We start from the raw sequence: 15,135 nt of genomic DNA, 5'->3' as shown, positions 1-15,135 counted from the left end.
GCAGAGTGCCACAGCCTAGGGTTGTATCGCCAAGGTCTGTCTTCCTGGCTTCTCAGGAAGCTGAGACCAGAGTATCTGGGTTCCAAACTATCCCAGACACAAAAGGTCCCATGAGACTATTATCTCCAATTCATCACTAAGAAACGTGAAGTGGAAGCTGGGTGCTTGTGGCTCATGCTGATCATCCTAGCTACTCAGTAGGATGAGATCTGAGGATCATGGTTCAAAGCTAGCCTGGGCAGGAAAGTCCGTGAGACACTTAGCTCCAATGAACCACCAGAAAACCGGTGGCTCAAGTGGTAGAGCACAAGATTAGAGCTGAATTGCTCAGGGACAGCACCCAGAACCAGACTTCAACTCATACAACTGACAACAACAAAAAAGACATAAGCCAATTAACAAACCTGAAGTAGAGGGCTGAGAACGTACCTTAGGGGTAGAGTGCTTTTCATACATGAAACCCTAGGCTTGAATACTCTGGACCAAATCACTAGGAAAAAGCCTGAAATGGCTCTGTGTTTCAAGTAAGAGAGGGCAATCCTTGTACAAGAGAAACTAGATACAGTGCTCATGTCCTGTGTTCAAGCTCCAGGACTAGTGTATGCACATACACACTCCCACGTGCGTTCGCTTACTGACACACAAACACACACAGAAAGTAGAAGTGAAGCTGTGACACAAAATGGGAAGGCAGTAGACTTCTGCTCTGAGATCATGGTCAGCACCCACGCCCTGGGTTTAACCACAAAACTTAGCCTCTCAGGGCCCAACTAGGAGAGGTCAAAGGTTTCAAAACTTGATGCGCTTCACCAGCCCTAGATGACAGGAAATTTTGTGATATCTGAGATGTTCTTGGATTTCCAAAGCTTCCGGAAAGCTAGGAGAGGCATCATAGGCCCATCATCGCAGGTTATGAAACATTTAATTAGGTTAAGTGCCCTAGTTGTTTGCCAGAAGGACTCCTGAATTATATTGAGCCCTGTATCTGAACATCAGAATATAGTCTCACAAAGGCAGTATAAGTGCACAGAACTTGGCCTTCCATGGGAGGTGGCATAAATGAAGGTTTCCTGTCAAAATAGAGCACTTGGGAGAGAGATCGTTTGACTTTCAGAGCCTGCCCACACTCCTCCTCACTAAGTGGCCCAGATAGAGTTGCTTGTTACACAGCTGTACAGGATTAAGGACTTTTGTCTGCCTGTCCAGACAATGAGAAAGACTTCTTCCAGCAGGACTTGGATGCAGAGCAACCTTCAGGCTATACTGGGAGCAGTGAGTGGAGCCCTTGAACATGCAATGTCATAAAAGCATCCTCTGTGTTATGAACTCATAGTTTTGAATACAAATTTCCTCGCTTGGTGCCACTCATCATAGCTACTCTTACTCTGGAGATTCACCTGTAGGAATACATCCATACATAGACCAAGACGTGGAGATACAGGCTCTTTTTGAGGGGGCAGGTCCTGGGGTTGAACTATGAGCCTGTGCGCTGTCCCTGAGCTCCTTTTACACTGGCCGGATTCAAATTCAGATTCTTTACATCATCTCAGCCTCCTGAGGAACTGGGATTACAGTCAGCAGCCACTGGTACCATCTTTCTTTTCTTAATTTTTTTTTTAATCTGGACAATCTGACTTCTTAGTGGGTCATTCCAATGGTTTGAACTTATAAGAGACTACCCAATGTTCTTTATAGCTGCTTTCTCAGAGAAGGATTTTCTCTCCTCATCTTCCACTCTGGTCACAGGTTGGAAGACAAAAGTGAGAAATGAGTGTCACAGGATTGAGGAGCAAATGTCCACAGGACATGCCAGTTCTGTCACTTAGCATTGAGCTGCAATGAATTTACTGTCTCAGGATGAGAGGACCAAAAGCTGGAACGATCGTCATACTGTCTGCATTGCTCCTTTTGCCTATAAAATGATCTGATAATTATGAGTGCTGTGTGTCTCCAACCTTAACTATCTAGGACACACTACAAGTATCTGCACGTTTCTATTTTTATCTAGTACCTCCTGAGATTTAGATTAAAGGTTTTTGTGGAGTGGCTCCTTGGTAAATCCCTGAGGAAAGCTGCTTGAATCCTCTTCAGGAGATCGCCTTACAAAGCCAGCCCAAGCAGGAAGTCTGTGAAACTCTTATTGCCAATAAACCACCAGAAAACCAGAAGTGGAGTAGTGGCCTAGAAGATAGAGCTCCAGTTTTGGGAGAGAAAGCCTAGCAGGAAACACAAGCCAGACCAGGCAGGAAAGTCTGGGAGTTGCTTAAGTCCAATTAACGACCAGTTGGCTGGAAGTAGAGCTATGGCAGTATTAGAAGCTCAGCCTTGAGCAAAACAGCTGAGGAACACATTGCACCCTGAGTTTAAGCACTGAGATGTCCAAAAAATAAAATTCAAAAAGAGAAGGCCAAGTTTATGTATCAGTGCCCTACTTTCTTACTTGTGTATGTTAATTCTTTGAGTGCAAACAGACTGTATGCAAAGCTTTTGCTTTCATATACTGATTGATTTTTCAGATATGCTTGTTACGCATACTGCATCATTCTTTTTATTTCAGCCCCATCGCTTTGCTCTTCCAGGGTTCCAGGCCTCTCTCCTTATACAATGCACATTGCAGCTCTCAGCAGCCTATAGTTACATTTTATTATGAGGCCAATCCAGGAACAGTCACAAATAAGGCAAGGGAAGAGAAGATCAGGGTTTATAGAAATAACCGGTATTCAGAAAATTACACTTGAGGACACAAACTGTAGCATACTTATGTAAAAACTACCATTAAGAAAAAAAGATGAGGGGGCAGGGAATGTGGATTAGTGAGAGAATGCTTGCCTAGCATGCAAGAAGCCCTGGGTTCTATTCTTCAGTAGTATATACAGAGAAAAAGCCAGAATTGGTGCTGTGGCTCAAGTAGTAGAGTGCTAGAGACAATGCCCAGTCCTTGAGTTCAATCTAAGAAATGTCAAAGAGATATATAGGTAGGTAGGTAGGTAGGCAGGCAGGCAGGCAGATAGATAGATGATAGATAGATAGATAGATAGATAGATAGATAGATAGATAGATAGATAGATAGATAGATAGATAGATAGAAAAATGATACATGAATCTGGTCTTGGATGTCAGGAGGAAAGAAGGGAACAATTCCCAGTCATGAGTCCTTCTGCAGTGTGCCAGGACACCAGCATCGCCTTCACACAACCACAGAGCAGGAAGACTGTCTCTTTTTCACTTCTCAGGCAGAATGAAGGCCCCAGAACCAAGAAGGCAAAGCCAAGTTCTAACTCAGGTGCTTGGAAATAGAAGAGAAACGGCCCTGCCTGACGTTCGACTGGGGATTTGCATTAATGATGTGGAGAATGAAGGAAGGAGAATGGACTGGCAGAGGTAGAAGAAGGGCCTTCAAATCTGACAGATGTAGAGTAAAAAATCCACTCCCTAAGAACAGAGAGCATGGTTTTTCTACTCTGTTCCTGCCCTCTCTCTCACTAAACTGACTCTCAATTGGTAACCTAAAGATAGCCTGAGGCTCCCTTCACCTAAAGGAGGAAGGTTATGCATCGTTTGAAGAGGCTGAGAAAGCCTGACCGTGGTGTAACTGTAACAAATATTTCAGGTTTCCCCTCATTGCTGGATGTGTCTGGAATGAATATAATGAAGTGGTTTGCAGCTCACTTCCCTGTTGAGTGTGTATCTTCTGCCTCCTAATCCTACAAGCCTAGGTCTCTCCACCTAGCCTGGCTTTTGATACTGTATTCTGTCCTTTAAATACAGTGTTACACTGGAGTTCTCCCTGCTAACAGGGCTAGGGCTTGAATCCTGAGAATTTCATTTGAACCTTGGATGGGTCAATGATGTTTCTTTCCTTCTTCTATAGCACAAGAATTCTAATAACATTTAGAGTTCAAGTAATTTCTCATCACCAAAGGAAACATAAGAAACTATTGAACACCTGACCTTTCAGAAGTGGAAGTCAGAGTGTCATAGACTTTCCTGCCCTGGTTGGCTTCACCCTGTAATCCTGAGACCTCAGCCTCCTTAGCTAGGTTGATGAGTTTAAGCTACTGGTGCTCTGCTAGGTTTAGGACTGTAATGACACTGACAATACAAGTCAAGTGCTTATCACAAAGGGCTTGGGGAGCATATTAAGCCTTTCAACATTGGACCATTCAGATCCCTTTAGCACACAAGGTTATAATGCTAGAGTCTGAGAGCCTGGGCAAGTGGATCTGTTACACTTCAACCTTAAGCTCTGACTCCAATTCTGGTTTACATCAGCTTTTATTTTCCAGGGAACGTTCTCCTAATTAGCAGATAGGAAAAGTACTTTGATTAACCCTTACTTTTTTCCAGTTGTGTGTCTTGTATCAAGCTTGGGCCCTGTCCCTGGGCAATTCAGCTCAAGGCTAACACTCTACCACTTGAGCCACAGCGCCACTAGGGTTTTTTTTTGGTGGTACATTGGACATAAGAGTCTAACAGGCTTTCCTTGCCTAGGCTGTCTTTGAACTGTGGTCTTCAAATCTCAGCATCCTGAGAAGCTGCGGGGCAAGTGATAATTAGGATGATGAAGAGGGAGGATGATTCCAGGTCAGGGGTGTCAGGATATTTTAGCTATGATTTCACCTGACAACCTAGACTACCAGTGATCGAGCCTTTGATCCAGCCACAATACTATTAAAAGTCCTGGCACCTTGGTATCACCGTTGACGACCTGGCTGTCATTCACTGCAGGATGCCTGTGCAGTTCATCCTTGGGGGCTGGGACTTTCGAGTGCTCAATTGGGCTCAATCTGAAGATGACACCCCTGGCGTTTATTCCTCCATGAGAGACAGAGGTAAGCATGCCACTGGCACAGGGCAGCCTGGGAATGAGGGCGGGAGTTGGGACCCATGTTGCTCTGAGACTTCATCTAGAAGGTGTTAGGGCCCTGTGACTTCCATTCTCAGTGGCAGAAGGGGGTCTCTTTCGTGGCTCAGTCTTTAATCTAGATGGCAGATTTGGGATTCAGAGAGGGCAGGCTGAAGGTGAGGCAGGGCTAGGTAGAGACTGGTGGGAAAACCAGAGGCACTGGGCTCTGAGCAGGGTTGCTTTTTTTGTTAATACTCAAACACAGGAACATTCCTGGGATAGATTAGCCATTTTCACCTTCCCAAGAGAGAGGGACCTAGAGCTCCCCAGTCTCAGTCCCTTGACCAAGAAACCCTTTGGTTCCCATATCATGTGTTTGAATAACTAGATCTCACTTTACTGTCCAGTGTTGAGGCAGAACTCTGAGAGATCTTGAGTCTTTGATAATTTCAGGGGATCCTCAGTATGAGATCGTACTTGAACGTCCTAATTTGGTGCATGGTCAGGCCCATCTAAGACTGCCATGGTGTAGGACAAATTATCTAGAGAATCATAGCAGGGTGGGAGAGTTCTGAGAGTCTTGATTATTATGTGTGAGTTTTGAGCACCCGTGTGCCCACCTGCTTCCCTTTCTTGGGTGGATTTTGCTAGGAAATGCTTAAAATTAGGGGGTGTTTTGTCTTTTATGCTCAAAGATAACCTTTGAACCAGAGCTTTACTTCTAGCTCTTTTGGGTTTAATTGGAAAATAAAGAGTTCTCATGGACTTGTTGCAAAGGGTGGCATCCAACTGCAGTCCTCAGATCTTAGTTTCCTAAGGGGATAAGATGACAATCATGGAAAATTATCTTTGGCCAAGTGCCAGTAGCTCATGACTGTCATCCTCGGTACTCAGGAGGTGAGATCTGAGGATCCCAGTTCAAAGCCAGCCTGGGTAGGAAAGACTCTGAGACTCTTATCTCCAACAAACCATCACAAAACCAGAAGGGGTGCTGTTGATCAAGCCTTGAGCTGAAGAGCTCAGGGACAGCACCCAGGCCCAGAGTTCAAGCCACACAACCAAAAAAAAGAAAGAAAGTAAAACATCTTTGCCTGCAAAAATGTGGAGGTGTGTGTGTGGGTGGGTGCTGTGGAGACCAGGTGCTGGCCTCACTTTACAGACATTTCTAAGAACTCCCCAAGTTTTCCCCAGTTTGAAGCCACAGTAGGATGGGCGGTGCCTTACCAAGAACTCAAGAGGACGAGGCCTTTGGCAGGCAGTGAGTGGGTAAATGGGTGAAGAGATCGGAGTGTTGTGCCTGTATTCTCTCCATTGAAGGATGGGTTTGGATGCTGAGTGTCAAAGTTTGAAGTCAAGGGCTGCAAGAAGTTCGTGTCCTGACAAATTGAGTTTCCTCTGGGAATATGAACGTGGCTAAAGCAGGGTGCTGCTGGTGGCTCACAACTGTCATCCTAGCTACTCATAAAGCTGAGATGTAAAGACCACAGTTCAAGGCCAGCTTGGTGATACTTCATATCCAATGAACCACCAGAAAACAGGAACTGGCTTTGTGGCTCAAGTGGTAGAGTGATCATCTTCAGCTGAAGAGCTGAAAGTCAGTGCCCTGGCCCAGAGTTCAAACCCCATGACCAGCAATAAACAAAGAGGTGGCTGAGTTTTCAACATAGCAGTGTGTATGGTAGGAAATTCCATGCTGGGTTATGAGACATTCCAGATATGTTAGAGGCTCAGTCTTGTGTCTACAGTTGGACTGAGTACGATAGTGCCATCTTCTCACTGGTCAGATATGATCCGAATGGAGGGAGTTCGTGGTTCTGTTCTCAGGAACAGCTGAGGCCTTGGAATGTCCGTGTGTGTGTATGTGTGTGTGTGTGTGTGTGTGTGTGTGTGTGTGTGTGTCTGTTTACGTGTCTGTGTGTTTGTGTGTGTGTGTGTAATTTTCCCTCATCCTTCTCTGCCCCCTTCTTAGGTTCCTGTCCTCCTCTTTCTGACTTCAGATGGTGCCCTTCCTCCACACCAACCTTGCCTTTAGCTCCCTATCAGCATCTACAATGAGTCGAAAATTGCCAGTGGCCTGTGTTCCATATTTTCTCTGGGGCACAAGTCTGGCTGTCCAAATATTTGGCCGCCTCCAGCAGATTCTGGTACAGCAGTGCCAGCTGGCATAGGTCTCTCATGCCTCAGATGGAGGGCCTCAGTCATATGATGTCCTGTCCTTTTCCTCAGCTGGGCTTCTGACATCCCTCTCAACAGGCTGGCAGTGGAGTGGGGAATGGGGGTTTGCTGGTGGGTCTGGCCAACTCAAGCTTGACAGCTGACTGAAGGCCACCCGAGCAAGGAGGATCCAGGGCTACATGGGAGGTGAGACCAAGGTGGCTTGGAAATATTGGTCGGTGTCTAGGTAATGTAAATGTACTTTATCACAGGAAAGTCTATCTTCTGGCCCCAGCTTGGCCTTCTAGACAATTTCGGATGCCCAGAATACAGAGGCACAGACTTTAGATTCCAGGGCCAGGGAGCTGGGAGATGAGAGAATCAATGTTCTGGCGTATTAGTCTTTACCTGGCTATGCCCCTCCCCCCTTGTGTATGTTCACTTCTTAACCCAGTGTTGGCCACACACTGGCCACATGTGGCAGTACTGTGGAAGTGGCAGAAGTGGAGGTGAGATCTAGGATGACCAAAATCTGGATTTATGGCCTGCGGGGCTGGCAAAGTGTGTCTTAAAAAAATCTTTGAGCTGTAACTCTGGGCCTAGGCACTGTCCCTGAGCTTCCTTTGCTCAAAGGTAGCATTCTGCCACTTGAAACACAGCTGAACTTTCATCTTTTTTAGTAGTTTGGTGGACATAAGTGTCTCATGGACTTTCCTGCCTGGGATGGCTTCAAGCTGCCATCCTAAGAGCTCAGTAGCTAGAATTGCTGGCACCTGCTAATGATGTTAGTCTGTGTGTGTGTGTGTGTGTGTGTGTGTGTGTGTGTGTGTGTGTGTGTGTGTGTGTGTGTGTGTGTGTTTACCGGGACAAGAACTCAGAGCCTAGATGTTATCCTTTAGCTTGTTTACACTAGGTTCGTGCGGTACCACTTGAACTACAGTAGCTCAACTTCCCAGCTTTTTGGTGATTCATTGGAGGTAAGATACTGCCCAGGATAGCTTTGAATCTTGATTGATCCTCAGGTCTCAGTCTTGAGTAGCTAGGATGACAGGCTTGATCCACCTTCGCCCAGCTGATAATGGCCTTTCTCAACATTGGATTTTGAGCTTCTGAAATCTTCTTTATTTTTTCTGTGCCTATACTGGGGCTTGAATTCAGGGTCTAAGCTCTGGTCTCTTAATATTTTCCCTCAAGGCTGGTACTCTACCAATTGAGCCACAGCTCCATTTCTGGCTTTTGGTGGTTCATTGGCAAGAAGAGTCTCACTAACTTTCTTCCCCTGAGCTGGCTTTGAACCACGATCTCTGATTTCAATCTCTTGAGCAGCTAGGATTTACAAGGGTTGAGTTACTGGTGGCACTGGGTAGAAGCTTTTCTTAAGCAAGTGTTCTTCCCTGCGTTTGCCCTGATTCCTCCATGCAAAGGAGGCCTTAGGGTCAATGGCTGTGAAAAATAGGCTTTCAGCCACAGGAAATGGCTGGGGTCCATGGTGAAAAATCAAGCTAATCTTCCCCTGGGCCCCATTCTGGACCCTACCCTCTGCCCTACCTGTGACTCAAGTACAAACCTTGACCCAGCCTTGAGTGTTCAGCCATACTTGCCTGAAGACACAGAGCCTTCATTCCTCCCACACCACCTGCTCTACACCAAACCTCAGGACCTTTGCCCATGCTGTGTACCTTCTGCCTGAGGCTCTCTGTCCTGTTCCACATCTTAGAACTCCTGTGGAATTTTGGCACTAGTTATATCACCTCCTGGAGCAAGCCCTTCCTTCCATTCTCTCTCTTTTTAAAAAATATTGAGTTCCTAGAGATGGAACTTGGTAGACTGACTGGCAAATGCTCTATATTGGTGTGTGTGTGTGTGTGTGTGTGTGTTTGTGTGTGTGTGTGTGTGTGTGTGTGTGTGTGTGTGTGTGTGTGTGTGTGTGTGTGTGTGTGTGTGTGCCATTCCTGGGGTTGAAATTCATGGCCTGGATGCTATTCCTGAGTTTTTATGCTCAAGGCTAGCACTCTACTACGTGGAACACAGCTCTACTTCTGGCTTTTGGGGTGTTTAATTGGAGAAAAGATTCTCATATAGACTTTCCTGCCTGCACTGTCTTGCAATTATAATCCTCAGATTTCAGCCTCCAGAGTAGCTAAGAGTATAGCGGTGAGCCATCAGCACCTGCCATCTTCCTCTTACCTATAACCTCGGCCCTCCTCTGAGTCCCAGAAGAGTATGTCTCACCAAGCTCACATGTTTTTGCTAATCTTGGGCTTGAACTAAGGGTCTGGGATTAAGCCACAGTGCCACTTTTGGCTTTTTCTGTTTATGTAGTACTGAGGAATTGAACCTCGAGCTTCATGCTCTCTAGGTAAGCACTTTACCACTAAGCCACATTCACAGCCCAAGGCTCACCTAACAGGATCTAGGAGGGTGGGATTTCAGCACAGAAATCGCTGGCCATTTTATATCTTTGCCAGGATTTGGGACCAGCCTGAGACTCGGCAATGAGGAATGGTGAATGAGTGATAGCCACCAGGCCTCAGAGATCTAGGCTCACATCCTACAGAGGGATAGGAAATATGGAGCCAGAACCTTCCACAACTCATACAGCCTAGCAACTGTGGTCTCCCTGGAGGTAGTGGCTGGCTGCTAGATGTCCCAATGAAATACCTCAGCCAGAATGTAATGCATCTGTTGCATACACCAGCCCAGGCAAGCCTTCGGGGTTTCACTTATTAAATACCAGAGAAGGATGCTTTGTTCAAGCTACTGGCTCATACTTAGTACTCTCTGAGGGCTTTTCCCAGCTTGCCCAGGTTAGGGGTCTGGGCATGGGCAGCCTGCTGAAAGCCCATCGTCCATACATCTACACACAGAGACATGGAGTTACTGAATTCTTTTATTTCTTTGGCAGGTCCGAGGTTGAAATAGGAGACTAAGCCCTATCCCTGATCTCCTTTTGCTCAAGGGTAGAGCTCTGCCCTTGAGGTACAGGCCCAACCCATGGGCATATTTTCCTGTGATCTCTTAGAATTAAGAGTGTCTAGGACTTTCCTGCCCTGGCTGAATTCAAATTGGCATTCTCTACACCTCAGCCTCCTGAGGAGCTAGCATTAAATACAGGAGCCACTGACACCTGGCTTTCTTTTCTTCTTGTTCTTTTTAAAATCATGACAATCTGAAATCTTCACAGTGTTATTCCAATTGTTTACATTTGAAATAAATTATCTAGGCCTGGAGTTAGAATGCCAGGACTGCCACTCACAAATGGAGGGAGATCCTGACAAACTCATTCCTATTTATGTGAATGCTAATGGAATATTATCAAAGTAATCAAAGTAATAATTAAATTTGCAGTTAATTCATGATTCTATTTTAGAATGCCACAGAAAAATTATTGAACTTAAATCTTCCATTCTAACACCATGGTATGATTCCTCTAATGGAAGGATATTGACGAATTTTTAATTAATGCTTTCATAAGTATTCAGCCATTATATTTCATTAAATGGAGAAATAACTTAAACTAATAATTGGTAACTATGTATATATATATATATATATATATATATATATATATATATATATATATATAATTTAATGATATCCTCTATATATTGGGCACTATTGTGGCTTGATCACAGGTCCTCAGAATTTCCTGGCAGCTCAGTTTTCCAGAGGATGGTGAGCCAAGACTGTGACCCCATTTATGGATTGGGCATTCTAGGCCATGAGTTGAAATCTCAGCATGGCCAAAAATTTATTCATGGAGTAAGAAGCCACTTTTGACACATTTTTTTTCCTGAAAAATATCCTGGGTTTCAGTATGATATATAATCTATATGCAAATATATCCTGTGTGATAGGATGTAATAAATGAAATGTTATGTGTATTATAATACTAAAGAAATAAGTGTAATAAACGTCATACTCACTAAACCCATGCATGTAAATAAATCTCATATATGAATATTATTATTTCATTTTGAGGCTTCTATTCAGGCCCTGGGAACTGGTCTAAAATTTCTTGTCCTCAAGAACGGTGAGCTTCCCCTTGAACCACAGTGCCACAGAGTTACCCAGACCCTGAGTTCAAATCCCAGGCCTGCCAGAAAAGTGGTGCAAATTTAAAACCAGGGCTTTTTTTCCTTTGGCTAAGCACAGGGCTTGAACTCAGGTCTTGGCATCTCTGTCACAGTTGACCCTTGGTTCCTGGGACCCAAGTTCAAATCTCGGGGTTGGCAAAAAATAAAAAGGAGAAGGATAAAACAGAGAAGTTCAATAACATGGTCTTACATTTTTTCCCCTTTGCATTCTGACAATCCTGGGCTTAAATTAAAAGGCCCAGAAAGTGTACATGATCTTGCGTTTGGCTGGCTATGAGGGAAGCCATAACCGAAACTTCAACTTAGGCCTGGAGGTCGAATCCTGGGACTTCCACTAATGATTGTTGGGAGATTCTAAGAAATGCATGCCAATATACATCCATACAAATGGAATGTTATAAAAGTAACCATTAAATTAGTAGTGTATGAGTATACTATAAAATTATACACAATAATTATACTACTTTGACTAATTTTCAATTAATACCTTGTTATATATTCAACCATGATACTTAAAACTTGAAGGAATAATTTATTTGTCAATAATTACTAGTAATATATGTAATTTCATAATATACAGACAACTTTCTCTTATTTTATACATATGTATACATATATATATATATACGTATATATGTCAATCTATATATTTATTTGTTTATACACTTGTCATTCCTGGGGCTCAGTTGTATAGTGATGGCTTGTACATACAAAGCCCTGGATTCGATTCTCCACTACCACATGCATATAAAAATTCGGAAGTTGTGCTGTCACTCAAGCACTTGAGCACTGGCTTTGAGTGCAAAACCATAGGGACTGTGTCTAGACTCTTACTCAAGACCCAGGACTGGCACCAAAATATGATTGAATGTTGTGAATGCAACTCTATAAGTATAGGACTTCAAATACCTCATCACAGAGCAAGCCATGAGTCTGGTGCTGACAGCTGCCATCTAACCTGACTTAGCCAGAGGTATGCCACTGCAAGCCAGCTCCACAGAACCACATGCTGCTGCCTCGCTCACCCCTGTCATCAAGATATTCGGGGGCTGAGATCTCACACTGATGGGTTTAAAACCCAGCCCTGGCAGGATGTCTGTGAAATTCTGTGCTGTGGCTCAAGCAAAAGTTCATAGGACAGTACCCTCAACATTTTAGTGCAATCCCTATGGCTGACTCCCTCCCCCCAAAAAAAAACCCCACCAATCTCAATGATTAGATGTGAACTTTGTGCAGTTTGTGATGTGTTTCTGAAAAAATGGTGATACTGATGAAAACACCCAATACTAATGACATCTTGTGGGATACAGCTATGTGATGAGTTCTTCCTGAGGTGCTGGGTCCTTCGTGTGGTGCTGTGTGCTGAGTCCTGCTCAGGATGCTATGTGCTGAGTCCTTCACAGGGTGCAGTGTTCTGAGTCCTGCATTGGGTGCTGGGTGATGAGTCTCACTGGATGTTGTGTGCTGAATACTGTAAAGAGTGTAATGTGTTTTGTCCTTCAAAGGGTGCATTCTTTCATCTTGCCCTTGTAATAGCTCCACAACTTGGATGATTAGGCAGACAAGAATATTGAGGCTCACATATGTCCCCATGGCAGGGACAAAATTATGTATTAATGAAGACTAGTGAGTTGTCTACTGCGGACAATTGTTTTGTTTTGTTTTTTTCTCAGTCATGAACCTTGAACTCAGGGTCTAGGCGATGATCCTTACCTCTTGGACTCATGGCCAGCACTCCACCACGTGTAGCCAAGGAACCTCTTGCAGCAGAGTGCCACAGCCTAGGGTTGTATCGCCAAGGTCTGTCTTCCTGGCTTCTCAGGAAGCTGAGACCAGAGTATCTGGGTTCCAAACTATCCCAGACACAAAAGGTCCCATGAGACTATTATCTCCAATTCATCACTAAGAAACGTGAAGTGGAAGCTGGGTGCTTGTGGCTCATGCTGATCATCCTAGCTACTCAGTAGGATGAGATCTGAGGATCATGGTTCAAAGCTAGCCTGGGCAGGAAAGTCCGTGAGACACTTAGCTCCAATGAACCACCAGAAAACCGGTGGCTCAAGTGGTAGAGCACAAGATTAGAGCTGAATTGCTCAGGGACAGCACCCAGAACCAGACTTCAACTCATACAACTGACAACAACAAAAAAGACATAAGCCAATTAACAAACCTGAAGTAGAGGGCTGAGAATGTACCTTAGGGGTAGAGTGCTTTTCATACATGAAACCCTAGGCTTGAATACTCTGGACCAAATCACTAGGAAAAAGCCTGAAATGGCTCTGTGTTTCAAGTAAGAGAGGGCAATCCTTGTACAAGAGAAACTAGATACAGTGCTCATGTCCTGTGTTCAAGCTCCAGGACTAGTGTATGCACATACACACTCCCACGTGCGTTCGCTTACTGACACACAAACACACACAGAAAGTAGAAGTGAAGCTGTGACACAAAATGGGAAGGCAGTAGACTTCTGCTCTGAGATCATGGTCAGCACCCACGCCCTGGGTTTAACCACAAAACTTAGCCTCTCAGGGCCCAACTAGGAGAGGTCAAAGGTTTCAAAACTTGATGCGCTTCACCAGCCCTAGATGACAGGAAATTTTGTGATATCTGAGATGTTCTTGGATTTCCAAAGCTTCCGGAAAGCTAGGAGAGGCATCATAGGCCCATCATCGCAGGTTATGAAACATTTAATTAGGTTAAGTGCCCTAGTTGTTTGCCAGAAGGACTCCTGAATTATATTGAGCCCTGTATCTGAACATCAGAATATAGTCTCACAAAGGCAGTATAAGTGCACAGAACTTGGCCTTCCATGGGAGGTGGCATAAATGAAGGTTTCCTGTCAAAATAGAGCACTTGGGAGAGAGATCGTTTGACTTTCAGAGCCTGCCCACACTCCTCCTCACTAAGTGGCCCAGATAGAGTTGCTTGTTACACAGCTGTACAGGATTAAGGACTTTTGTCTGCCTGTCCAGACAATGAGAAAGACTTCTTCCAGCAGGACTTGGATGCAGAGCAACCTTCAGGCTATACTGGGAGCAGTGAGTGGAGCCCTTGAACATGCAATGTCATAAAAGCATCCTCTGTGTTATGAACTCATAGTTTTGAATACAAATTTCCTCGCTTGGTGCCACTCATCATAGCTACTCTTACTCTGGAGATTCACCTGTAGGAATACATCCATACATAGACCAAGACGTGGAGATACAGGCTCTTTTTGAGGGGGCAGGTCCTGGGGTTGAACTATGAGCCTGTGCGCTGTCCCTGAGCTCCTTTTACACTGGCCGGATTCAAATTCAGATTCTTTACATCATCTCAGCCTCCTGAGGAACTGGGATTACAGTCAGCAGCCACTGGTACCATCTTTCTTTTCTTAATTTTTTTTTTAATCTGGACAATCTGACTTCTTAGTGGGTCATTCCAATGGTTTGAACTTATAAGAGACTACCCAATGTTCTTTATAGCTGCTTTCTCAGAGAAGGATTTTCTCTCCTCATCTTCCACTCTGGTCACAGGTTGGAAGACAAAAGTGAGAAATGAGTGTCACAGGATTGAGGAGCAAATGTCCACAGGACATGCCAGTTCTGTCACTTAGCATTGAGCTGCAATGAATTTACTGTCTCAGGATGAGAGGACCAAAAGCTGGAACGATCGTCATACTGTCTGCATTGCTCCTTTTGCCTATAAAATGATCTGATAATTATGAGTGCTGTGTGTCTCCAACCTTAACTATCTAGGACACACTACAAGTATCTGCACGTTTCTATTTTTATCTAGTACCTCCTGAGATTTAGATTAAAGGTTTTTGTGGAGTGGCTCCTTGGTAAATCCCTGAGGAAAGCTGCTTGAATCCTCTTCAGGAGATCGCCTTACAAAGCCAGCCCAAGCAGGAAGTCTGTGAAACTCTTATTGCCAATAAACCACCAGAAAACCAGAAGTGGAGTAGTGGCCTAGAAGATAGAGCTCCAGTTTTGGGAGAGAAAGCCTAGCAGGAAACACAAGCCAGACCAGGCAGGAAAGTCTGGGAGTTGCTTAAGTCCA

The sequence above is a fragment of the Dipodomys merriami genome, unplaced genomic scaffold (assembly GCF_024711535.1).
Source record: "Dipodomys merriami isolate MVZ:Mamm:240054 unplaced genomic scaffold, mDipMer1.0.p SCAF_448, whole genome shotgun sequence".
NCBI classification, from domain to species: domain Eukaryota; kingdom Metazoa; phylum Chordata; class Mammalia; order Rodentia; family Heteromyidae; genus Dipodomys; species Dipodomys merriami.
Note: the sequence above shows the minus strand (reverse complement) of the source record.